Source organism: Ovis canadensis, chromosome 11, assembly GCF_042477335.2.
Source record: "Ovis canadensis isolate MfBH-ARS-UI-01 breed Bighorn chromosome 11, ARS-UI_OviCan_v2, whole genome shotgun sequence".
NCBI classification, from domain to species: domain Eukaryota; kingdom Metazoa; phylum Chordata; class Mammalia; order Artiodactyla; family Bovidae; genus Ovis; species Ovis canadensis.
In genome coordinates, this window is record NC_091255.1 from 11,697,702 (window position 1) to 11,723,712 (window position 26,011).

The 26,011-nt window shown below is 40.3% G+C and overlaps 1 pseudogene; it reads right to left on the reverse strand.

Moving 5' to 3' along the window:
• Positions 1–1,751: 1,751 nt before the first annotated feature.
• LOC138414795 (monocyte to macrophage differentiation factor-like) lies at positions 1,752–10,663 on the reverse strand (annotated as a pseudogene).
• Positions 10,664–26,011: the final 15,348 nt, after the last annotated feature.

Here is a 26,011-nt window from a genome sequence, read left to right on the forward strand (position 1 = left end):
AAATATAATCCTTGGTTTCCAGAAGAAGGCACTCTAGATCCTGAAAATTGGGCTCGAGTGGGAGAAAATTTTAAAAAGCACACAGAAGAGGGGGTCAACATACCCGTGAGGGTATCTGAGACCTGGGGGCTAGTGTAATCGGTCCTATACCCTCTACAGAGTGAGAAACCGTGTGAGAAGGCGGCATCCTCAGAGGCAGCTCCTGCTAACCCTTCCGCCCCTTTGCCATCCAAGCCTGAGGATGATTTTTCGCCACTACCGCCTCCATCAGGTCCAGAAATGTCTCGGGAGGATAAGCCTCTGATTCAGCAGGCCATGACCTCCGCCTTTCATTCTGGTGCTTTGGACGTTTAGGATCTTGCTTTCCCTATTGGTTATAGGCCTGACCCCAGTGATTCCACCCAGGTTGTTGCAACCCACGAAACTTCTGACGTCAAGGTTTTAAAGTAATTAAAATCTAGCGTTAGGTTGAATGGGGCTATTCCCCATATACACAATAACTATTGGATATTTGTTTGCATGGGAAATGCTCTCCTTAGGATGTAAATATGTTAGCCAAAGCTGCTTTAAGTGGTCCCCAGTGTTTACAGTTTTTGCCTTTTATACTGAGTTGTGCCAAGAGCAAGCCCATATTAATTTAGCCAATGGACATAATCTTACTTTTGAAATGCTCACAAGAACAGGACAATATACCAGTCCAGTAGCCCAGTTGACTTATGAAGGTACACTAACTAGAGCATATGAACAGATCGCAAAATGGTGCCGAAGGGTATGGCAGACAGTGTCAGACCCTGGCAAGCCTACTGGTTCATTTGTTAAAATATTACAGAGACCTGGAGAAGACCCTGAACTGAATTTGTAAACTGGCTTTCATCTGCTCTCCACCGTCAAATTAACAGTCCTACAGTGGAGGACATTTTGTTAAAACAATTAGCCTATGAAAATGCCAATGAAGATTGCAAGGCCACCCTTAACCTTATTAGTTAAAATGCAGCCTTGCTTATTTTGTCAAAATATTGATACACAGGCTCACAAACAAACCATTCTAGCCCAAACAAGTTCTACTGCCTTTAAAAATAATTTTAGCTCTTCCCCTTGCCAAATGCTTTCAATGTGGAAAGCCCCAACATATGGAAAAGGATTGCCGTTCTGGCCCAAAACAGGTGTTACAATTCCTCCACCTACTGGTGACAATAAAGCACCAGGACTATATCCTTGGTGCCAGAAGGGCAATCACTGGGCTAATCAATGCAGGTCTAAATTTCATAAAAATGGTTTCCCTTTACAACTGGGAAACAGCCAATGGGGCCAGCCTCAGGCCCCACAGACAATGGGGGCATATCCTGTGAGGACCTCCACTCTTCAGTGTATTTCCAGCCTCAGCTGCTACCAGTGAAAATGCTGAGTGGGACTTCCCGACCAGAGTAACTGTTCAGATTAATGAATTGGATCCCTCCGTAGCTATCCTTACTGGGATTCATAGCCCTGTTCTACTGGGGACCATAGGATTCATTTTGGACAGAGGTGGCCTTACTCTTAAGGGCCTCCAAAATTCTTCCTGGCCTTATTGATCCAGACTATTCAGGAGAAATTAAAATAATGACTCTCTCTCATTCATTCCATGTCATTCCTCAAGGTCAGCAAATTGGTCAGCTCCTTCTCTTGCCTTACCATACCCCTAACAATTTTAATCCTGTCACCAGAGGAGAACAAGGATGTGGAAGCACGGGTGATCAAGTAGTGTGCTTTAATCAACAAATACTCTCAGATCGGCCCACTTGTAAGGTAAAATTTGAGGAAAGTCCTTCTCTGGTCTCTAAGATACTGGGGCTGACATTTCCATCATTGCTTCTCATCAATGGCCAGATGATTGGCCCTTGACTGAACCCCAGAGGAAAATAAAATATCAGGCTTGCAAGAACCCCAACAACTTGCTCAAAGTGCAACAGTTCTTCCTTGCCTAGGACCCGATAGACAACTTGCTCATTTCCAGCCTTTTGTTGCAGACATTCCCTGTAATTTATAAGATCTTCTTGCCCAATGTCACCTAGTTCTCTCCAGTGAGGGAAAGGCAAATCATATGATGGCAAGAACGGAGTACCAACCAGGAAAAAGGCTAGGAAAGAATTTACAGGGAGATCCTTCTCCTTTTCCTGTTCATCCCAAATTGGACAAAAAAGGGCTGGGATATAAAAGTTTTTAATGGGGGCCATTGAAATTTCTCCACCACCACGTGCCACACCTCTAACGTAGCTTACATCTAAACCTGTTTGGGTAGATCAACGGCCTTTAACAAAGGAGAAACTTATGCATTTACAAGCCTTAGTAGAAGAACAATTTCGAGCAGGACATATAGAGGAGTATACTAGTCCTTGGAATACTCCAGTTTTTATAGCCCCTAAAAAGTCTGGCAAATGGAGGCTGCTTCTTGATCTCTGAGCTATTAATGGAGTTATGTACCCCATGGGGGCCTTGCAGCCTGGACTCCCATCCCCTTCAGCCATACCTCAAAATTGGCCAATTGTAGTTCTGGATTTTAAAGATTGTTTTTAATACGCTCCCCTTAGCCCCACAAGACAAAGAAAACTTTGCATTTTCAGTGCCCAGTATTAACCAACAAGCTCCCATGAAATGGTACCAATGGAAAATGTTGCCTCAGGGGATGATGAATAGTCCTATGCTATGCCAACAATACATGGCTAGCTCTCTGAGGGTAGCTTGATCCCTCTATCCTCAAGCCTATGTCATTCACTATATGGATGACATACTCTTAGCTGCCCCAGAGGAGTCTCTCCTAAATCCACTTTTTCACCAAGTTCAACATGATCCTATTGGGACAACATGTAGCGCCCCCCAAAATTAAAAAAAACAGCTCCCTTTTCCTCCTTAGGTTATTGGGTTTCAGAACACACCATTATACCCCAAAAGGTATCCATTAGATACGATAATCTCAAACCATTAATTGATTTTCAAAAATTTTTAGGAGATATTAATTGGTTGCCCTCTGCTCTCGGCATTCCTACCAGTTCACATAAACACCTCTTTGAGACTCATAAAGGGGGCTCAGCCCTTTCCTCCCCTTGGACTCTGACTCCATAAGTTAAAAAGGAACTTGATATGGTAAATATTGCCATTCAAAATGCTCAGCTTAATCGTATTCATTATGAGTATCCTATTCTCTTCATTGACGTGGCTTCTCCAGAAGGCCCCGCTGCTGCTGCTGCTGCTAAGTCGCTTCAGTCCTGTCCGACTCTGTGCAACCCCATAAATGGCAGCCCAGTAGGCTCCTCTGTCCCTGGGATTCTCCAGGCAAGAATACTGGAGTGGGTTGCCATTTCCTTCTCCAATGTATGAAAATGAAAAGTGAAAGTGAAGTTGCTCAGTCATGCCCTACTCCTAGCGACCCCATGGACTGGAGCTCACCAGGCTCCTCCGTCCGTGGGACCCTCCAGGCAAGAGTACTGGAGTGGGGTGCCACTGCCTTCTCCGCCAGAAGGCCCTACAGGAGTTTTATTTCAGGAACAGCCTACATTTGGCATCATAGAATGGTTGTTCCTGCATTCTCAAGAGGGCAAAACCCTGATGACATATGTTACCCCTATGTCTAATTTAATTATGCAGGGAAGAAAACATACTCACCAGTTGACTGGCTTTGATCCTCAAACTGTTCATATTTCATTTGACACGACTCAACAATAGCAACTTTGGCAAACTTGCTTATTACAGCAGGTTGCCCTCGCTGATTTTGTGGGCATTTTAGACAATCACCCTCCTGCACATAAATTGTTATGATTTATTTCCCTAACTCCCTTTGTGTGGCCCAGAGTCATCAAGGCCACACCTATCCAAGTTGCTCCTACTTATTTTACAGATGGCTCTATCAATGGCAAAGCAGGCATTGCCAGGCATGAGGGATGGGAAACTCTAGTTATGCCCCATGCTTTGGCTCAGCAGGTGGAACTAGGAGCAGTAATTACAGTACTTGCTTCTAAAGATAAGACCCTTCTTAATATTGTTAGTGACTCTACCTATATCTTTGGAATGACTAACTCTATTGAAACTGCAAAAATTAAACATGTTAATTCTGAGAAATTATTCCTCCTATTTCTCCAACTTCAAAAAAGTCATTTGTTCCTGTTCCTTTCCTTTCTTTATTACACATATTTGAGCTCACTCCCCCATCCTGGGGCCTCTCACCCTTGGCAGTTCTCAGGCTGATCTTTTCATGATGCCCATTTTTAAACGGGCTTACTAGTCTCATCAACTTCTTCATCAATCTGCCTGCTTCCTTAGACATCATTTCAACATTACTAAATACCAAACAACAAAAATTAGCCAAGCCTGTCCTTGCTATCACAAAGTCAGTGCTTATCAACTTCCATCACCTGGAGTTAACCCTCAAGGGCTTACTCCAAATGAAATTTGGCAGATGGATGTAACCCATTTTCCTGAGTTTGGACCATGTTTCTTTCAATACTTATTCTCATATGCTTAGGGTTTCTACTCATCCCAGTGAAGCCACCATTCATGCCCAATGCCATTTATTAGCTGCTTTTGCTCATATGGGCAGTGCAAAGAAATTTCTGGTCCTTTGGTCACTCCACAGGCATCCCATATAATCCAACTGGCCAAGCTATTGTTGAATGAGCGCATTATGCTCTTAAAATTCAGCTTTTAAAACAAAACGGGGGAATAGCAGGAAAATCTCCACCTGCACATCTGCATTTAGCTCTCCTAACCTTAATTTTTTTTCACAACAAATGACCAAAAATCAACCCCATGTAAGAAACACTATTCACATACTCCCTTAGTGTAATGCATACAGGTCTGGTGGAAGGCGCCAGAAGGTGGTCCTTGGGATGGACCAACACCCTACTAACATGGGGAGGAGGATATGGTTGTGTCTCAGTAAGTCAAAGCCCTCACTGGATACCAAGCAGGTGCATCAAGCCATACCATGAACCCTCCATTTGTTCCACAGCAGATGTGGGATCCCAGAGTGAGTGTGGTGATGGTGACATAGAAAGTCCAGAGGTTACACAAGGTGGACCCCACCAGAGCAAGATCCAGGACCACATACTCTTAAGGCACCTCCTGTGACTTGGAGACAACTGAAGAGCCTCAGTCAGAAGAGTAAATATATGCCTCTGCACACAAACAACAAAAACACCCCCGTCACCATGCTGCTGGCTATGGTGGCATTGGTCTCATGTGTGGTAACTAGGGCAGATGCTGATTTGTATTGGGCTTATATTCCAAATCCTCCATTTAGTTCAGTTCAGTCACTCAGTCATGTCTGACTCTTTGTGATCCCATGGACTGCAGCACACCAGGCCTCCCTGTCCATCACCAACTCCCAGAGCTTACTCAAACTAATGTCCATCGAGTTGGTGATGCCATCCAACCATCTCATTTTCTGTCATCCCCTTCTCCTCCCACCTTCAATCTTTCCCAGCATCAGGGTCTTTTCTAGTGAGTCAGTTCTTCACATCAGGTGGCCAAAGTATTGAAGTTTCATCTTCAGCATCAGTACTTCCAATGAACATTCAGGACTGATTTTTTTAGGGATGGATTGATTGGATCTCCTTGCAGTCCAAGGGACTCTCAAGAGTCTTTTCCAGCACAACAGTTCAAAAGCATCAATTCTTAAGCCCTCAGCTTTCTTTATAGTCCAACTCTCATATCCTTACATGACTACTGGAAAAACCATAGCTTTGACTAGACAGATCTTTGTTGTTAGAGTATTATCTTTCCTTTTTAATATGCTATCTAGGTTTATCATAGCTTTCCTTCCAAGGAGCAAGTGTCTTTTAATTTCATGGCTGCAGTCACCATCTGCAGTGAGTTTGGAGCCCCCAAAAATAAAGTCTGTCACTGTTTCCATTGTTCTCCCATCTATTTGCTATGAAGTGATTGGACTGGATGCCATGATCTTAGTTTTCTGAATTTCGAGTTTTAAGCCAACTTTTTCACTCTCTTCTTTCAATTTCATCAAGAGGCTATTGATTTTCTTCTTTGCTTTCTGCCATAAGGGTGGTGTCATCAGCATATCTGAGTTTATTGATTTTTCTCCTGGCAATCTTGATTTCAGCTTGTGCTTCATCCAGCCTGGCATTTCACATGATGTACTCAGCATATAAGTTAAATAAACAGGGTGACAACATGCAGTCTTGACACACTCCTTTCCCAATTTGGAATCAGTCTGTTGTTCCATGTCCAGTTCTAACTATTGCTTCCTGACCTGCATACAGATTTCTCAAGAGACAGGTCAGGTGGTCTGGTATTCCCATCTCTCGAAGAATTTTCCAAAGTTTATTGTGACTCACATAGACAGATTTTAAGGACTTCCCTATAGCTCAAACAGTAAAGAATCTGCCTGCAAAGCAGAAGACCAATGTTCAATCTCTGGGTTGGGAAAATCCTCTGGAGAAAGGAATGGTAGCCACTCCAGTATTCTTGCCTGGAGAATCCCATGGACAGAGGAGCCTGAAGGGCTACAGTCTGTGAGGTTGCAAAGAGTCAGACATAGCTGAGCAACTCTCACACACACAGTCAAAGGCTTTGGTATAATCAATAAACAGAAGTAGGTGTTTCTCTGGAACTTTCTTGCTTTTTCAGTGATCCAGCAGATGTTGGCAATTTGATCTTTGGTGCCTCTACCTTTTCTAAATCCAGCATGAGCATCTGGAAGTTCATGGTTCATGCACTGTTGAAGCCTGGCTTGGAAAACTTTAAGCATTATTTTGCTAGTGTGTGAGATGAGTGCAGTTGTGCAGTAGTTAAAACATTCTTTGGCATTACCTTTCTTTGGGATTAAAATAAAAACTGACCTTTTCCAGTAGTGTGGCCACTGCTGAGTTTTCTGAATTTGCTGGCATATTGAGTGTAGCACTCTCCATTAGCTAGACCCTTAACTTGGCATCACTGACTCAATGGACATGGGTTTGGGTGGACTCTGGGAGTTGGTGATGGACAGGGAGACCTGGCGTGCTGTGGTTCATGGGGTCGCAAAGAGTCAGACACGACTGAATGACTGAACTTAACTAACTTGGATTGACCCTTCCCCTTCAATTTGGACCAACAGTTCTCACTGGTTCTCTGATTCTAACAAGGCACTTCCAAATTTAACACATAAAAAAGAGCTCTATATTATTATTCTGGAGTGACCATGATAGTCCTGCAGTCAAAAAGGGTGAGACGTTGCAGCCTGGCTGAGCAGAGACCAGAACCTGCCCCATGACTTAAGCACGCAGCAAACTGTGGCCTTGTTTTTGTCCTAGTAAACATGCCAAATGGACATTTTTGGGGCTGGATGTGCTCTCTGCCCTACTTCACTGCCTACCCCTGCCTCTGTCCCCATGGAAACAAAACAAGATGTTCCTGATCAACAGCAGAACTTTAACTTTACTCCCTCTCTATGGTGTGCTAATCAGACTCCCCAGAATAGCTATTCCCTAAGGATCTCATGTGACTTCTGCCAATAAAAGTGCAGGCTGACAGGAGCCGTTTTATCTTCCTGCCATGGAGAGAAGGAGGGCCCTCTGACTCCCTGCTCACCAAGTTATATGTTTCTGTTTTTTCATTATGCGCTCACCCTGTTTCAGGTCTTTCTTACCCACTGTGCTGGATGTGGTATGATGGGTCACCAGTAAACTGCACCAAACATTTAAGAAAAAATATATAGCAATTATTTAATATCTTCCAGAAGCTGAAGCAGAAGTAATACTTCTTAACCCATACTTTCAGGCCAGCATTACCCTAACACTAAAATCATTCAAAGATATTGGGAAAAAAAAAAACAAACAACTATAGATCAATATTCGAGAAGGAAATGGCAACCCATTCCAGTATACCTGCCTGGTGGAGCAGCCTGGTGGGCTATAGTCCAGGTGGTCACAAAGAGTTGGACATGACTGAGTGAATCTGCACATAGATCAATAATGGGCTTCCCAGGTGGTGCTAGTGGTAAAGAAACCACCTGCCACTGCAGGAAACGTAAGAGACCCAGGTTTGATCCCTGGTGTGGAAGACTCCCTGGAAGAGGACAGGCAACCCACTCCAGTATTCTTTTTTATTTTATTTCTTTTTTAGCAAGTCCAAATAGCAATTTTATTTTAGCCTACAGAACAAATTTTTATCTACACTTTAGTGGTTTTGACAGTGGTACTTTTGAGCAGACTTCAAATGAATCCACAAAGTTAGTATACTTAAAATTAAATATACACAATAAAACAAGAGGCATCCAGATGCTCAGAACCAGAAGGGATGGTCTGGTTGGTGTTTTCACTGGGCACCTTGCCTATTTGGGGTTGTAAAGAGTCGGACACGGCTGAGTAACTATCACTTTCACTTTTGCCTATTTAAGAATTCATCAGCAAAAGGCAGTTCTTCTGTTCCTCATTCCCATATAACTTACCAAAGTCAGAGTTCTAAACATATGCACACACAAAATAAGCCCTCCTTTAAAGCTACATCAGTAGAAAATTTCAATGGACTGAATTCAATATACTGTCAAACTAACAATTTCAATGATCAAATTTATCACTAGAAAATAGGCAATATCAGCATCAGTTAAATACAAGGTTATTTATTAAAGCACCAACAGGAGATTAACCAAAAAGCAACTATGTTAATCTTAATATAAGTCATTGAAGGAAAACCAAAAACAAAATATTAAATATCACTCCACTGAGCCAGGATATAACTGATGGACCACGGATACATGAATTTGTCAAACAGTGCTTTAAATACTTTTCTATGATAAAAAGTGTATCAGGAGATGCAAAGGAAAGGTAGAAATGTGAATTTACCCATTTAGTTCCACAACTTAAAATGACTATCAAACCAATAATATAAAGCTAAGTGGCAATAACTTAACCACTGGGCACCAGACAGGCATAACCGCTATTCACTGTAACTCATAGCGCTCTTCAGAAGTGTTTGGTGGATGCCCAAGCCAGAAATCCTGTCTTAATACAGACTGGATACACATCCTCTATGGGAAAATACCCTGAATAAGACATAGCAAAGGGCATAGAGAAAAAATCAATCTTTTGAAAAAATTAGTGATATCAAAATACGTTTCTATTGCTGGGAAACCAAGCTAGGTCAAATATATGGCCCAAAGCAGCACGGAATTCAGAGTCAGAGGTTGGCAGGAAAGTTTTGGAAAACTTCAAGTTTTTAAAAATTGGCAATTTCTCCATGCCTAATAAAATTATGAGAGAAGAGGTATAATGTTTTCATTTGTGGAATGTTGACAGATTGCTGCAAAAATTCACATGAATGAAGAACCGCAGAAATGCACTTCAATGAAGTATTTTTTTTTTAATTTATGAAAAACTAAAGTTCCTATTTAAAAAATGATCATGCATGCTCAAGGTGAAGCATGATAAAGAGTAGTATAACTTCTGTCAATGATTCTTTACACAGCTAGTGGGAAAGTGATATAAATCATCTTCTCTTAAAAAGGAAGTTTTGTTATTGCACTGACTTTTACAACCTGATCTAGTAATTTAGAAAAATCATGCAGTAAAATCTGTAAAATTAAAATACAAAATTCTTGTTTGTAAACTCCAGTTGGCCAAGTCTCTCCAGAGTCCTTCATGATAGTGAAATGGATTGAATAGCTAAGTTGCTATCTTATTTACTTGCTGTGAGGGGGAAAATTCCAGAACACAGCTTTCATACTTTCACAGTAATTATATTCAAAAGATAAAAAGAAAGGCAGTACAGTTGTCTTCTTTCCTTCCTCTGTGCAATTTTCAGCTCTTATCCCATTCCTTAGTGCCATAATTGAAATAATACTAGTTTGGAGACCAGTTGAGGATTGGCCATAAATGTCACACAAAGTCAGAACTTTGGTAAAGATATTTCCAAATGGCATAGTAATGCACTGCAGCTGCCGTAGCCATGAACAGGTGCCAGATGGCACGGGGAAATGGAATGATGCCATCACTGTTGAAGAACACAACTCCCAGGCAAAGGATTAGACCCCACAGGCAAGTTTGTGAAGTCCATTAGTGTTGTCCATTGATGTTACCACCAAGGCTGGAGAAAACCCCATCATGCGATAGATAAAGAGCTCAACCACCTTATACCTGCCAAACCGAGTGACCAATGGTGATGCATCTTGTTCTTAGTGTTTTGTACTCAAAGTTCACCAGGAAGTAATCATATCTGGGAAATGGGGAAGAATGTGAGTTTGGTTTACATCAGAAGGTTTTTCATGGTAGAGAAATACATAAATGGTTCCTCCAGCTGCCATGAGCCAGATAAACCAATGCATATGAGATGCCAGGGATCCAAGTTCATGGAGATTTACCCATGGAGTTTAAGATGCAATGAAGAAATAGATAACCATTCTATCACACATGTGAACGCAATGCTCCACTGTCCTTAAGTTGCTCTTTTTCCTTGACTTGATGTGAAATCTGTGGAAAAGATGAAGAAGGCACAGAGGCCCATTCTGTAAATCCAGGCTGTTATCTTTCCCAGCAGTCATCAGATAGCTGGTGAAGGAGGATACTGCCCACAATCGCCGGAGCAATGAAGAATGCATGTGTGTAACAGTCAGAAATATGTTTGCAACCTGTTGGCTTGTAGCGGCCTTTGGTTGAGCCCAGTGGTTCATGAACTGCTGGAATCGATTCTGGAAACTCATTGATCCTCCTCTCCTCCTCCGGGGCGAGGAGTTCCATTTCACCAGCACCAACGGCTGGGCAGGTGGCCCTCATGAGCTGGGGTTGCTCCGGAGGCTGCTGTGTGCCTCGGGGACCACTCAACGGTGCAGGGGCAGAGTAGGCTAGACTGGTTAATCGAGACAGGGCCAGAGCTAGACGAGGCAACCTGCTCCAGTATTCTTGTATGGACAGAGGAGCCTGGTGGACTACACTCAATAGAGTCACAAAGAGTTGTACATGACTGAAGAAAAGCTATGACAAATCTAAAGAGCATATTAAAAAGCAGAGACATTGCTTTGCTATCACAGTTTTTTTTAGTCAAAGCTATGGTTTTTCAAGTAGTCATGTATGGATGTGAGAGTTGCACTGTAAAGAAAGCTGAGCACTGAAGAATTGATGCTTTTGAACTGTGGTGTTGGAGAAGATTCTTGAGAGTCCCTTGGACTGCAAGGAGATCCAACCAGTCAATCCTAAAGGAAATCAGTCCTGAATATTAATTGGAAGGACTGATGCTGAAGCCGAATCTCCAATACTTTGGCCACTTGGTAAGAATAACTGACTCACTGGAAAAGACCCTGATGTTGGGAAAGGTTGAAGGAAGGAGGAGTAGGAGATGACAGAGGATGAGATGGTTGGATGGCATTGATGGACATGAGTTTGAGCAAGCTTTGGTATTTGGTGATGGACATGAAAGTCTGGAGTGCTGCAGTCCATGGGGTCACAAAGAGTCAGTCATGACTCTGCAGCTGAACTGAAGAAGTGACTTAGCACACACATGCATAGACCAAAATATCTCATGAACATAAATGCAAAAACTCTAAGCAACATATTAACAAGTCAAATCCAACAATGTTCCAAAAGATTATTTACCACAACAAAGAGATTTATTCAAGTTATGCAAGGCTGGTTCAACATGAAAAAGTCAATGTAGTCCATCATCTCAGACTAAGGAATAAAAATCAAGTAATTACAACAGATGCAGAACAAGTAGTTTAAAAAATTCTCCACCTTTTATGACAAAGAACTTTAAGCAGATTATGAATTGAAGGGGTTTTCTCAACCTGATAAAGAACATCTACATGAAAACCCTTGGCTATCATCATACTTAATGTTGAGAATTGATAAGCTTTATTGATAAGATCTGAACAAGGCAGGACTATCCACTCTCATCACTTCATTATTATACTGGAAGTTCTAGCAATGCACTGACACAAGAAAAGGAAATAGAAGTATACAAATTTAAGAGAAAGAAATACAACTGCATTATTGCGAATACAATATGACTATCTCTTGTAAAAATCCAAAAAGAATTTTTGAAAATTGAGAAATTAGTAAGTATTTATAGAAAGATTGCAGAATACAAGTTTAATGTACAAAACTCAATCAGCAGCAACAAAGTAGAATTAAATATTTAAGCCATCCAAAAAGATTTCTTATAAAGTCTAATGCCAGGGCTGCAAGGGAACTGGAACACTCACATGTCATTGTGACGTTGAAAATTTGTGCTGTCCTTTGGGAAATTAAGCTCTATGAAACCACTCATGCCCTTTGATCTGGTAATCCCACCCCTGGGAACCTGTCCTAGGAAGAGAATTACAAAGAAGGAAAAAGTTATATGTATTAATGTTGGGACCTAACCTAAGCCATGAGAGGCTCAACAGGCCACACTAGGCCTAAGCCTCAGGTTCTTGTAAGCATGAGTCATAATTCTAGGAAGCCCCACCCTAGGAGAGTTCATCATTTAAATGAATATGAAAGACTGTAATACAAGGAGAGTATTTGCAATAATTTTTTAAAGAAGAAAAAAAAATGAAAGGCAAAATAACATTTATATTAGTATCCTAAAAACTGAGATACTTTGGTGTAAATCTAAAAATATATGTCCAAGATCTATATGAGAAAATTATAAAATTGATGGAAGAATTAAAAGACCTGCATAAATAAGATGTTTTCCGTGCAAAACCTCAATTTGTCAATGAATCAGTCCTTCCCAAATTAAACTAGAGATTCAATGTGAATCAAATAAAAATTTCACTAACTGACTTTGTGGATATTGATAAATTAATTCCAGAGTGTATATGTAGAGGCAAGGACAGAATAGTTGATACAATATTGGAGGAGAGAAGCAAAGTGGAAAGACTGGCACTACAAACCTTCAAGGCTTATTATAAAGGTGTAGCTAACAATCAGTACATTTGTAGTAATCAGGACAATGTAATATTGGTGAAAGAATAAGCAAATAGACTTATGACATAGAGTAGAGAGCTCAGAAATAGATTCCCATAAGTATACTGTGAGAGACGCTCAGAGGGCTCAAACAAAACCTTGCATACTCCAGGGCCCAGAGACCCCACAGAGACTAAGCCAGACCTGCCTTTGAATGTTTGAATGTGTCATGGAGAGGCATGTGTCAGCAGTGGCCTGGCATGGGGACAGTGGCTCTGGCTGCAGAGGACCTGGGGTACACAATGTGTGGCATAAGCCCTCTTGGAGGAGGTTGCCATTAGCCCCACCATAGAGCTACTGGGCAGATGACCCACAAACTGCAGAACAGTTAGAGCAAAGAAATTTTTGCACTGTTAAGAAAGTTCTAGGACCCCAAACAGATTTACCAACCTGGAAATCTGGCAAAGGGAACACAGAATTTGACTTTGAAGGCAGGTGAGATTTGAACTTCCGCAGAACTTCCACAAGACTGGGAAAACAGATTCTTGGAGGCCAAAAACAAAACCTTGTGTGCAGCAGGAAAAAGGAGCAGTGTCCCCACAAGAGACTGAACCAGATTTGCCTGTGAGTGTCCAGGAGTCTCCAGCAGAGGCAAGAGTTGACAGCAGCCTGCTGCAGGGTTGGAGTACTAAATACGACAGTGCATGCATAAGCCCTTGTGAAGGAGGTCTCTTACTGCGCTCCCCACACCATAGTTTGGCCTCAGGCCAAATAACAGGAAGAGAACACAGCACACTCATCAACAGAAAATTGGGTTAAAGATATACTGCCCATGGCCCTGCCCATGAGAATAAGACCCAGGAAAAGAGACAGTCAGTCTCTTCCATCAAGAAGCTTCCACATGCCTCTTATCCTTATCCATCAGAAGGCAGATAGAAGGAATTAAAATCACAATTCCAGAAAACTAACCAAACTGATCACATGGACCACAGCCTTGTCTAACTCAATGAAACTATGAGCCATGCCTTATAGTGTCACCCAAGAAGGATGGGACATGATGGAGAGTTCCTACAAAACATGGTCCACTGGAGGAGGGAATGGCAAACCACTTCAGTCTTCTTAAGAACTGCATGAACAGTATGAAAAGGCAAAAAGATATGACATTGAAAGATGAAATCCTCCAAGTTGGAAGGTGACCAATAAGCTACTGGAGATGAGTGGAAAAATAACTCCAGAAACAATGAAAAGATGAAGCCAAAATGAAAACAACACCTAAATATGGCTGTGAATGGTGATGGGAGTAAAGGTTGATGCTGTAAATAACAATATTGTATACTCCAACCTGGAATGTTAGGTCCATGAATCAAGGTAAATTGGAAGTGGTCAAACAGGAGATGGTAAGAGTGAACATTGGCCTTTTAGGAATCAGTGAAGTAAAATGAACCAGAATGGGCAAATTTAATTCAGATGACCACTATATCTGCTACTGTGGGCAAGAATCTCATAGAAGAAATGAAGTAGCCCTCATAGTCAGCAAAAGAGTCCAAAATACAGTACTTGAGTGCAATCTCAAAAATGACAGAATGATCTCTGTTCGTTTCCAAGGAAAACCATTCAATATCACAGTAATCCAAGTCTATGCCTTAACCACTGATGCCAAAGAAGCTGAAGTTGAATGGTTCTATGATGACCTAGAAGATCTTCTAGAACTAACATCTAAAAAAGATGTCCTTTTCCTCATAGGGGACTGGAATGCAAAAGTAGGAAGTCAAGAGTTTACCAGAGTAACAGGAAAGTTTGGCCTCAGAGTACAAAATGAAGCAGGACAAAAGCTATCAGAGTTTTCCCAAGAGAACATATTTGTCATAGCAAACACCTTCTTCCAACAATACAAGTGATAACTCTACACAAGGACATCACCAAATGATCAATACTGAAATCAGATTGATCATATTTTTTGCAGGCAAAGATTGACAAGCTCTACACAGTGAACAAAAACAAGACAGGAGCTGACTGTCAGTCAGATCCTGAACTCCTTATTCAAAAATTCAGACTTAATTGAAGAAAGTAGGAAAAACCACTAGACCACTCAGGTATGACCTAAATCAAATCCCTTATGATTGTACAGTAGAAGTGACAAATAGATTCAAGGGATTATCTCTGATAGACAGAGTCCCTGAAGAACTTTGAGCACAGATTTTTGATGTTGTACAGGAGGCAGTGATCAAGACCATTTCCAAGAAAAAGAAATGGAAAAATGAAAAATGGTTGTCTGAGGAGGCCTTACAAACAGCTGAGAAGAGAAGAAAAGCTAAAGGCAAAGGAGAAAAGAAAAGATACACCCATTAGGGTGCAGAGTTCCCAAGTATAGCCAGGAGAGATAAGAAAGCCTTCCTCAGTGACCAATGCAAAGAAATAAAGGAAAACGATAGAATGGGATAGACTAAAGATCTCTTCAAGAAAATTAGAGATATCAAGGGAACATTTCATGCAATGATGGGCACAATGAAAGGCATAAATTGTATGTACCTAAAACAAGCAGAAAATATTAGGAAGAGGTGGCAAGATGACACAGAACTTTGCAAAAAAAATCTTCATAGTCCAGATAAGTGATCACTCACCTAGAACCAGACATTCTGGAATGCAAAATCCAGTGGTCCTTAGGAAACATCACTACAAACAAAGTTCATGGAGGTGATGGAATTCTAGTTGAGCTATGTCAAAACCTAAAAGATGATGCTGTGAAAGTGTTGTGCTCAATATGTCAGCAAATTTGGGAAACTCAGCAATGGCCACAGGACTGGAAAAGGTCAGTTTTCATTCCAATCCCAAAGAAAGGCAATGGCAAAGAATTTTCAAACTATCACACAGCAGCACTGATCTCAATCACTAGCAAAGTAATGCTCAAAATTCTCCAAGTTAGGCCTCAACAGTATGGGAATTGAGAACTTCCAGATGTTCAAAATGATTTAGCAAAGGCAGAAGAACCAGACATCAATTTGCCAACATCCTTTGGACCATAGAAAAGGCAAGAGAATTCAAGAAAAAAAAAAAAAATCTACTTCTGCTTTACTGACTATGCTAAAGCATTTGACTGTGTGGATCATAACTTACTGTGGAAAATTATTCAATAAATGGGAATACCAGACCACCCTACCTGCCTCCTAAGAAATCTATATTCAGGTCCAGAAGCCACAGTTAGAATCGGACATGGATCAACAGACTTGTTCCAAATTGGAAAAGGACTATGTCAAGGCTGTATATTGTCATCCTGCTTATTTAACTTCTGTGTAGAATAAGTACATCACGTGAAATTCTGGGCTGAATGAAGTACAACCTGGAATCAGAAATATCAATAATCTCAGATATGCAGATGACACCACCATTATGGCAGAAAATGAAGAGGAACTAAGGAGCCACTTGATGAAAGTGAAAGAAGAGAGTGAAAAAGCTGGCTTAAAATTCAACATTAAAAAAAACTAAGATTGTGGCATCAGTCCCATTTCTACATGCAATAGATGGTGGAACAATGGAAACAGTGACAGACTTCATTTTCTTGGGCTCAAAAATCACTGCAGGTTGTGACTGCTGCCATACAATTAAAAGACACTTGCTCCTTGGAAGAAAAGCTATGACCAACCTAGACAGCATGTTAAAAAGTGCATGTTAAACATTTCTTTACTGACAAACTTCCATACAGACAAGGATATCTTTTTTTTTTTTTCCATTTCTCATGTATGAATGTGAGACCATAAAGAAAGGAAGTTGAGCACTTTAGAATTGGTGTTTTTGAACTATGGTGTTGGAGAGGATTCTTGAGAGTCCTTTGGACTACAAGGAGATCAAGCCAGTCAATCCTAAAGGAAATTGGTCTTGAATATTCACTGGAAGGACTGAGGCTGAAGCTGAAGCTCCAATACTTTGGCCACCTAAGGAGAACTGACTCATTGGAAAAGACCCTGATGCTGGGAAAAATTGAAGGCAGGAAGAGGTGTATGACAGAGGATGAGATGGTTGGATGGCATCACCGACTCAATGGATGTAATTTTGAGCAAGCTCCAGGTGTTGGTGATGCATAGGGAAGCCTGGCATGCTGCATTCTATGGGTCATTATACTCTTAACAAAAATTACTCAAATTAGATTATGAACATAATATAAAATACAAGTATAAAAATCCTAGTAGATAACACTAGAGTAAATTCCTATGACCTTTCCTATGATTGTGACTGTTCAGATGCAATACCAAAGCACAGTCCATGAAAGAAATAACTGATAAGCATACTTTATTAAAACTGAAAACTTTTATTCTGCAGAAAATGCTATGAAGAGAATAAGATAAGCCACAGGGTGGGAGAAAAAAAATTGCAAAAGATATATCAGATGAAGATTGTTACTGGATACAAAGTACACAAACATTCAACAATAAGGAAACAGATAAGCTGATTTAAAGATGTACAAAACATCTGAGTAGATATCTCATCAAAGAAGATAGGCAGATGGTAAATAAGCATATGAACATATGTTTTATATCATTTCATTATGGAAAAGGAAAATAAAACAATATTGAGTATCACACACCTACTAGAATGGCCAAAATTCAAATCTTTGACAATGCTGAATAATGGTGAGGATGTGGAAATCCCATTTATTCCAGATGAGAATGCAAAATTGTAGAGCTCCTTTGGAAGACAGACTGCCAGTTTCTTACAAAGAGAAACACACTCGTACTGTAGAAGAGAATCCAATAACTGTGCTCAAATATATGAAAAATTTATGTCTACACAAAGCCTGCACATAGATATTTATAGCAGCTTCATTTACAATTGTCAAAACTTGGAAACAACTAAGATATAATCGGAGAAGACACTGGTAACCCATTCCAGTACTCTTGCCTAGAAAAATCCCATGGATGGAGGAGCCTGGTAGGCTGCAGTCCTTGGGGAAGTGAAGAGTCGGACACGACTAAGCGACTTCACTTTCACTTTTCACTTTCATGCATTGGAGAAGGTAATGGCAACCCACTCCAGTGTTCTTGTCTCGAGAATCCCAGGGGTGGTGGAGCCTGGTGGGCTGCCATCTATGGGTTCGCAGAGTCGGACACGACTGAAACGGCTTAGCAGCAGCAGCAAGATATAATAGGTTGCTTTAATAGGAGAATGGATAGATTGATTGTGGTACATCCAGGCAATGAAATATTATTCAGTGCTCTCTATAAATGCCCTACCAAGCCATGATAATATAGAGAGGAAACTTAAATACATATTATTAAAAGAAGCCAATCAGAAAAGTTATGTACTGTGAGTCCAACCAAATGATAATTTGGAAGAGGTAAACCTATGGAGACTATAAAAAGATCAGGTGTTTCCAATAGTTGCTAGGAAGTAGAGAGGGATATGTTATCAGAATACAGAGTCAGTAAGAATGTTCTGTATGACACTACAATGGTCATTATATATGTGTGCAAAATCATAGAATATATAACACAAAGAGTTAATCATAATGCAAATTATCAACTTTGGGTAATAAGGTAAGCTTACTGATTGTAACAAATATATCTCTATAGTGTGGGATATTGATAGGAAGGAGTCTTGTTGGTGGACTTCTTAGGATATATGAAAACTCTCAATATATTTTGTTTAATTTCACTGCAAACCTAAAATTCCACTTAGTATAGATTGTATATGGGCTTCCCAGGTGACAATTAGTGGTAAAGAACCTGCATGCAAACATAAGAGACACCGGTTCTATCCCTGGGTTGAGAATATCCCTTGGGGGAGGACATGGCAACTCATTCCAGTATTTATGTCTAGAGAATCCCATGGGCAGAGGAGCCTGGCAGGCTATAGCGCATAGGTTTGCAAAGAGTCTGACATGACTGAAGTGATTTAGCTTGCACATGTGTGTGTGTGTGTGTGTGTGTGTGTGTGTGTATGCCTTTTAAATTGGAGAAGCCAAGATAAATAACTAAAAGGGTTTAAGGTAAAAAAAAAAGAAAAATACCAAGGCATGATACACTCACATATACTCACACATTGAACATTGACTTCTGATGTCCCTTAGGAGTACATGCCTGCTTGCTCAGTCTCAGTTGTTTGACTCTTTGCAACGTTATGAACTGTAGCCTGCCTGGCCTCTCTGTCCAAGGGATTCTCCAGGCAAGAATACAGGAGTCAGTTGCCATTTCATCTTCCAAGAGATCTTCCTGATCCAGTGATTGAACCTGTGTCTTCTACATTGGCAGGCAGATTGTTTACCACTGAGACACATGGGAAGCCGCTCCCTTAAGAGAAGAGCAATTTAAATAAAGCTGAGAAATGTGGCCTATGCTGCACAAGAATGGTTTTATGTATTGGCTTGTTAACTTTGAAATACGTCTCTTTACCCCTTAGCCCAAGGTATAAAATCTATAGACTTGGGTAATGCCTTCACTTGAGATTTGTTTACAGGTTCTGCATATGAGCCTTTGTCACTCTACTTAGGTTCCGTCAGCCATAAATTTTCCAATCAGAAAATCCTCTTCATTTCTAAATATGAAACTACTGCAAGGCAAGCTATAGGCAGTTTGAAATTTGTTATTCAATTTTCTCAAGACCAAAAAATGTGCTGTAGCACTTAGACTTCAGCCATGTATTAGCAATCTAGTTTCTCCCTTTGAGGGCTGACAGCTTCAGTGAGAGAAAATAGGATTTTGAAAGCTGTGGGAATTCAATCATCAACAATGCTCTCACGGGCTCTCTTCCAATGTATCGGGTCTGAGTAAAGGAAATGTTACTTTTGGAAGTTTGCATTGCTATTGAGCCAAAGAAAAATCAGAAACAAAAATGAAAAATCAAACACAGCATATTTTTATAATCTCCCTGTGTTCCATCTTAACCATCATGCATTTTCTTATTTGTTCATTTGTTTACTTCATTGTCAGATGCAAGACTCTGTGTGTGTATATCATAAATGTTGAGATATTTTAATGTTAGAAGTTACTAAACAGAAAATATAAATATAACTAGATCACTCATTTCCTTCTTTTATTTTCAGAAGGTACACAAAGCAGATAAGAAAAAAAAAAAAAACTTCTTCGTGCATAAACAGATGTGAGAACAACTATGGGATTTTTCTATTGAGACAGGAAGTAACAGAGTTTCTATCATATCAATTCAGTTCAGTTCAGTCACTCCGTTGTGGCTGACTCCCTATGGTCCCATTGACTGCAGTTTACCAAGCCTCCTTGTCCATCACCAACTCCCAGAGCTTTCTCAAACTCATATCTATCAAGTTGGGGATGCCATCCAACCATCCCATCCTTTGTTGTTCCCTCCTCCTAATACTGTCAAACTTTCCCAGCATCAGGGTCTTTTTCCATGAGTCAGTTCTTCCCATCTTTGGTGGCCAAAGTATTGGAGTTTCAGCTTCAGCATCAGTCCTTCCAATGAATACTCAGGACTGATTTCCTTTAGGATGGACTGGTTGGATCTCCTTGCAGTCCAAGGGACTCTCAAGAGTCTTCTCCAATGCCATAGATCAAAAGCATCAGTTCTGCACTCAGCTTTCTTTATAGCCCAGTTCTCACATCAGTACATGACTACTGGAAAAACCATGGCTTTGACTAGATGGAATTTTGTTGGCAATGTCTCTGCTTTTTTAATATACTGTCTAGGATGGTCAAAACTTTTATTCACCCCCCACCCTATCCCCCTGCTAAATAAAATCTATCACTGCAGTGATTTTGGAACCCTCCCCAAAATAAAGTATGTCACTGTTTCATCAAATTTTCTAATGATTAAGGATGTGAAAGTGAAAGTCACTCAGTTGTGTCCGACTCTTTGTGACCCCATGGTCTATACAGTCCATGGAATTTTCCAGGCCAAAATACTAAAATAGGTTGCCTTTACGTTCTCTAGGGAATCTTCTCAACCCAGGGATCGAACCCCAGTCTCCCACATTGCAGGTCAAAGCCACAAGGGAAGCTCAATGATTAAAGATACTAAGCAATTTTTCATGTGGCTATTTCCCATTTGCCTGTCTTTTTCAGAAGAAAGTTTGCCCTGGACTTCTCCCATTTTAATAGTTTTTTGTTTTTTGTTTTTTGTTTTTTTCCCAGTTAAATGAGTTCTTTGTATATTTAGTGCAATAATATCTTATGAGAAATACTGTTTGGAAGTATTTTCACTGGTTCAGTAGGTTGTCTTTGATTTTTTTTTAAATAGTTTCCTTAGCTATGCAGAAATCTCGTTTTAGTTTAGAATTGTTTCACTTGTTTATTTATTTTTTCTTTTCTTCCCCTTACCTGAGGAGACAAATTCAAAAATATCACTAAGACAGATATCAAAGAGGGTAGTGTACTTACTCCAGTTTTATTTTTCTTACTCAAGATTGCTTTGGCTATTTGGGTTCTTTTGTGTCTCCATATAACTTTGAGAATTTTTATTCTAGTTCTGTGAAAATTGTCACTGGTAATTTGATGCAGATTGCATTGGCTCTGTAGATTGTCTTGGATAGTATAGTCATTAGGGCAATATCGATTCTTCTAATCCAAGGACATGGGATATTTTGCAGTTGTTTGTGTCATTTTTAATTTCTGTCATCAGCATCTTAAACTTTTTGGAGTAGAAGTAATCTTAGGAACATCTACTTTTAGCTATCTTATTCTTTTCAGTGAGGTGGTAAATAGGATGATTTCCTTAATTTCTCTTTATCTTTCATTACTAGTGTATATAAGTGAAACAGATTTCTTGTATTAATTTTGTACTCTGCAACACTACCAAATTCACTGTTGAATTCTATTAATTTTCTGGTAGCATCTTTAGGATTTTCTATCTATAGTATCATGTCATCTGTAAATAGTGACAGTTTTACTCCTCTTTTCCAATTTGAATTCCTTTTGTTTATTTTTCTCCTGTGATTATCACATTTAGGACTTCTGAAACTATGCTTTCAGCATTTCATCACTGAATGTGATATTAGCTGAAGGTGTGTCATATCTGTCCTTTTTTATATTGATGTATGTTCCCACTATGCCCAATTTCTGAAGTTCTTTTTTTTTTTTTTATCATAAATGATTGTTGGATTTTGTCAAAAGTTTTTCTAGATCTATTGGATTATAATAAGTTTTTTATTTTATTTAGATGATGTGAACTGCCACAATGATTGATTTGTGGATATTGAAAAATCCTCGCATCCCTGGGATAAATCTCACTTTATAATGTTATGTGGCCTTTTAAATGTATTGTTTGATTCAGTTTGCCAGTATGTTGTTGAGGATTTTTGTCTCTATGTTCATAATTGGTGCATGCATCCTCAGTTGCTCAATTGTGTCCAACTGTTTGTGACCCCATGGACTGTAGCCCATCAGGCTCTTCTGTCCAAGGGATTTTCTTAGCAAGAATACTGGGGCCGGTTGCCATTTCCTTCTCCAGAGGGTCTTCCCAGCAAAGGAATTGAACCCATGTCTCTTGCCTCTCCTGCATTACAGGCAAATTCTTCACCACTGAGCCATCAGAGAAGCTCCATACTGGCCCATAATTTTATTTTTCATGATATCTTTGTTTGGCTTTGGTATTAGGATGATGGTGACATCATAGAAATAATTTGGGTGTATTCTGTCCTGTGCAGTTTTTGGGAAGAGTTTCAGAAAGATAGCTTTTAATTCTTTACTAAATGCTTCATAGCATTTACCTATAAACCCATCAGGTCCTGGAATACTGTTTGTTGGGAGCATTAAAATCACTGTTTCAATTTCAACACTTGTGATTCAGTTCAGTCGTGTCTGACTCTTTGCAACGCCATGGACTGTAGCATCCCAGGCTTCCCTGTTCATCACCAACTCCCAGGGCTTGCTAAAACTCATGTCCATCGAATCAGTGATGCCATCCAACCACATCATCCTCTGTCACCCCATTCTCTTCCTGCCTTCAATTTTTCCCAGCATCAGGTCTTTTACAATGAGTCAGTTCTTCCCATGAGGTGGCAAAAGTATTGGAGCTTCAGCTTCAGCATTTGTCCTTCCAGTGAATATTCAGGACTAATTTCCTTTAGGATTCACTCGTTGGATCTACTTGCTTCTCCAGCACCACAGTTCAAAAGCATCAATCCTTCAGCATTCAACTTTCTCTATGATCCAACTCTCACATCCATACATAACAACTGGAAAAAGCATAGCTTTGACTAAACACATCTTTGTCCATAAAGAAATATCTCTGCTTTTTAATATGGCAGAAAGTGTATATATATATATATATATATATATATATATATATATATATCTCCTCTATGTCACAAACTAACACATTTTAAACCAACTCTATCTCCATTCAAAAAAAAAAAACACACAGAAATTCGTAATGCAATTAGTGCTAGTTCTTTGAAAAGATAAACAAAGTTATTCAATAACTAGACAGACATTAATAGAAAGAGGGAAAGACCCAAGTAAGTAAAACTAATATGAAAAGAGAAGTTACTGCTGACACCACAGAAAACAGGAATCAAAAGAGATTACTACTAGCAACTGTATATCAAAAATACAGAAAAGTTAAAAGTAAATGATAAATTCCTAGAAACATATAATAACACAAACTGGATAAGAAAAAAGAAAACCTGAACAGAGAACCACTGAGAACACTGAATCACAAATTTAAAGGACTCCCAACAAACAACAAAAGACCAGGACCAAATAGCTTTGTAGCAAGACCCACTGAATTTTGCAATTCCTGATGTCTGGCTCTAGGTGAGTGGAAGCACCATCATGGTTATCCAGGTCTTCCTAACATTTTTCATACAGTTCTTCTGTCTGTACCTGCCCCACCCCCTTCTTAATCTCTTCTGCCTCTGTTAGATCCTTGTGATTTCCATCCTTTACTGTGCCTATCTTTGCATGAAATATTCACTTAATATCTCCAAATTTCTTGAAAATATCTCTAGTTTTTTTTTTTTTTTTTTTTCATTCTGTTTTCCTCCATTTCCTTGCACTGTTGGCTTAAGAAGGCTTTCTTATCTCTCCTGGCTAAAGGAAATCAGTCCTGAATATTCATAAGAAGGACTGATGCTGAAGTTGAAACTCCAATACTTTGGCCACCTGGTGCAAAGAACTGACTCAATTGAGAAGACCCTAATGCTGGAAAAGATTGAAGGCAGGAGGAGAAGGGGATGACAGAGGAAGAGATGGTTGTATGGCATCACCGACTCAATGGACATGAGTTTGAGCAATCTCTGGGAGTTGGTGATGGACAGGGAAACCTGGTGTGCTTCAGTTCATGGGGTTGCAAAGAGTCAGACATGACTGAGCAACTGAACTGAACTGATGCAACAGCAGAAAACTGTAGGCCTCCAGGGGATAGGCTAAGCTCCCTGGGATGAGATAGGAGAGAGGATAGAGACATAAAAAAGGGAAGACATGGAGAACTTCAGGATGGGAGCTTGTGCCCTAAGGGAGGGAAGGAGTCATGAAGGATGAAGAGTTCCCATGCCTTTGGAAGTTCCCTCAAAGGCAGACCCAAGGGGAAGCTATGGAATCTCGGAAAGCCAGGAAAGCAGGAACTTGGAGGGCAGAAAACAGAGAAAGCTGCACTTCTAAGCCCAGAAACAGCTCACAGACTGTGGCCTTGACTAGAGAGTGGGATAGGGGAACTAAGAGAAGCCTACAGAAGCCCTGCATCATAGAGGGTGGCCCCAGGGTGCTGAGAGAAGCACAGCATACAGATCTCTGCAGCTCTCACGAGCCTCACTGTGCAGTCTAGGCCTTGGGGACCGACAGAGAGGCACACACAAACCCCTGCAGCACACACAAACCACATGGCACAGAGGGGGGCCCAGGGAGCCAAAATAACACACAAGCCCATCACAAAGGGAGGGCCCAGTGAGCCAAAACAAGTGCACAGAAGCCCTGTGATGTAGAGAGCAAGCTCAAGTGGCTGAACAAAGCCCTCACAAGTCTCCATGATGCAGACGGGACAGGGTTTGTGAGCTGAGAAAAGATCAATACAAGCCCCTACCTACTCTGTTTCCGCCTGCAGTTCAGGGTGGGACCAGGGGACAGAAGCAGCGGCAAAGATTCCGGGGACAAGCAGGGGGCTGGAGGCAGTGAAGATATACTGAGAGGGCCATTTCAACATGACTATGAAAATCGGTGTGTCTAACACTGCCAAAGCCAGAAGGACTGCACCAAAACGTACTGAACCCAGTCGTGTCTGACTCTTTGCAACCCCACGGACTGCAGCACGCCAGACTTCCCAGTCCATCACCAGTTCCCAGATCTGGCTCAAACTCATGTTCATCAAGTTGGTGATGCCATCCAACGAGCTCATCCTCTGTAGCCCCCTTCCCCTGCCTTCATTCTTTCTCAGCATCAGGGTCTTTTCTAAGGAGTCAGTTCTTCACATCAGGTGGTCAAGGTATTGACCCCATAGACACCCCAAAACCTACTACTGAACACTGCACTCATTGCCCTTCAGAGAGATGAGATCCAGCTCCATCAAAGAGAATACAGGCAGAAGCTCCCCCAACCAGGAGAACATCACAGAACACTAATCCAATCCCATCCATGGGGTCAGGTTCCACAATCAAGAAGAATTATGACCTTAAGAACATTTTTCTTTTCTCAATCTTAAATCATACTATCACCGCTACGTATTCCTACATTCACATTAGCCTTTTGCAGTGCTGTCGAGTATTACTCTTTGTTTTTCTTTTTTTTTTTTTTTTTCATTTAATATCTTATAAGAAACAAATCACCAGTCCAGGTTCGACGAAGGATACAGGATACTTGGGGCTCGTGGTTTGGGATCATCCAGTGGGATGGTACAGAGAGAGAAGTGGGAGAGGGGTTCAGGATGAGGAACACATGTACACCCGTGATGGATTCATGTTGATGTATGGCAAAACCAATACAATATTGTAAAGTAAAATAATAATAATAATAACAATAAATACATTTAAAAAATAAAATAAATGTTTTTAATATGTTTTTCACCTGTTTTTGTGATTCTTCTGATTTTGCTTTTGATATATTTGTCTGCTTTTCTTATAGTTTTTTACTGGCTATAGTTATTCCTGAATATATATAAATGTTCACATATGTCTATTTATTTTTGCTTTTCAAATTTTTGTTTTTTTTTTTTACATTCTCGTCCACCCTTCATTTTATCTTTTCTTTCCCTTCTCTTCTTTTTCCCTT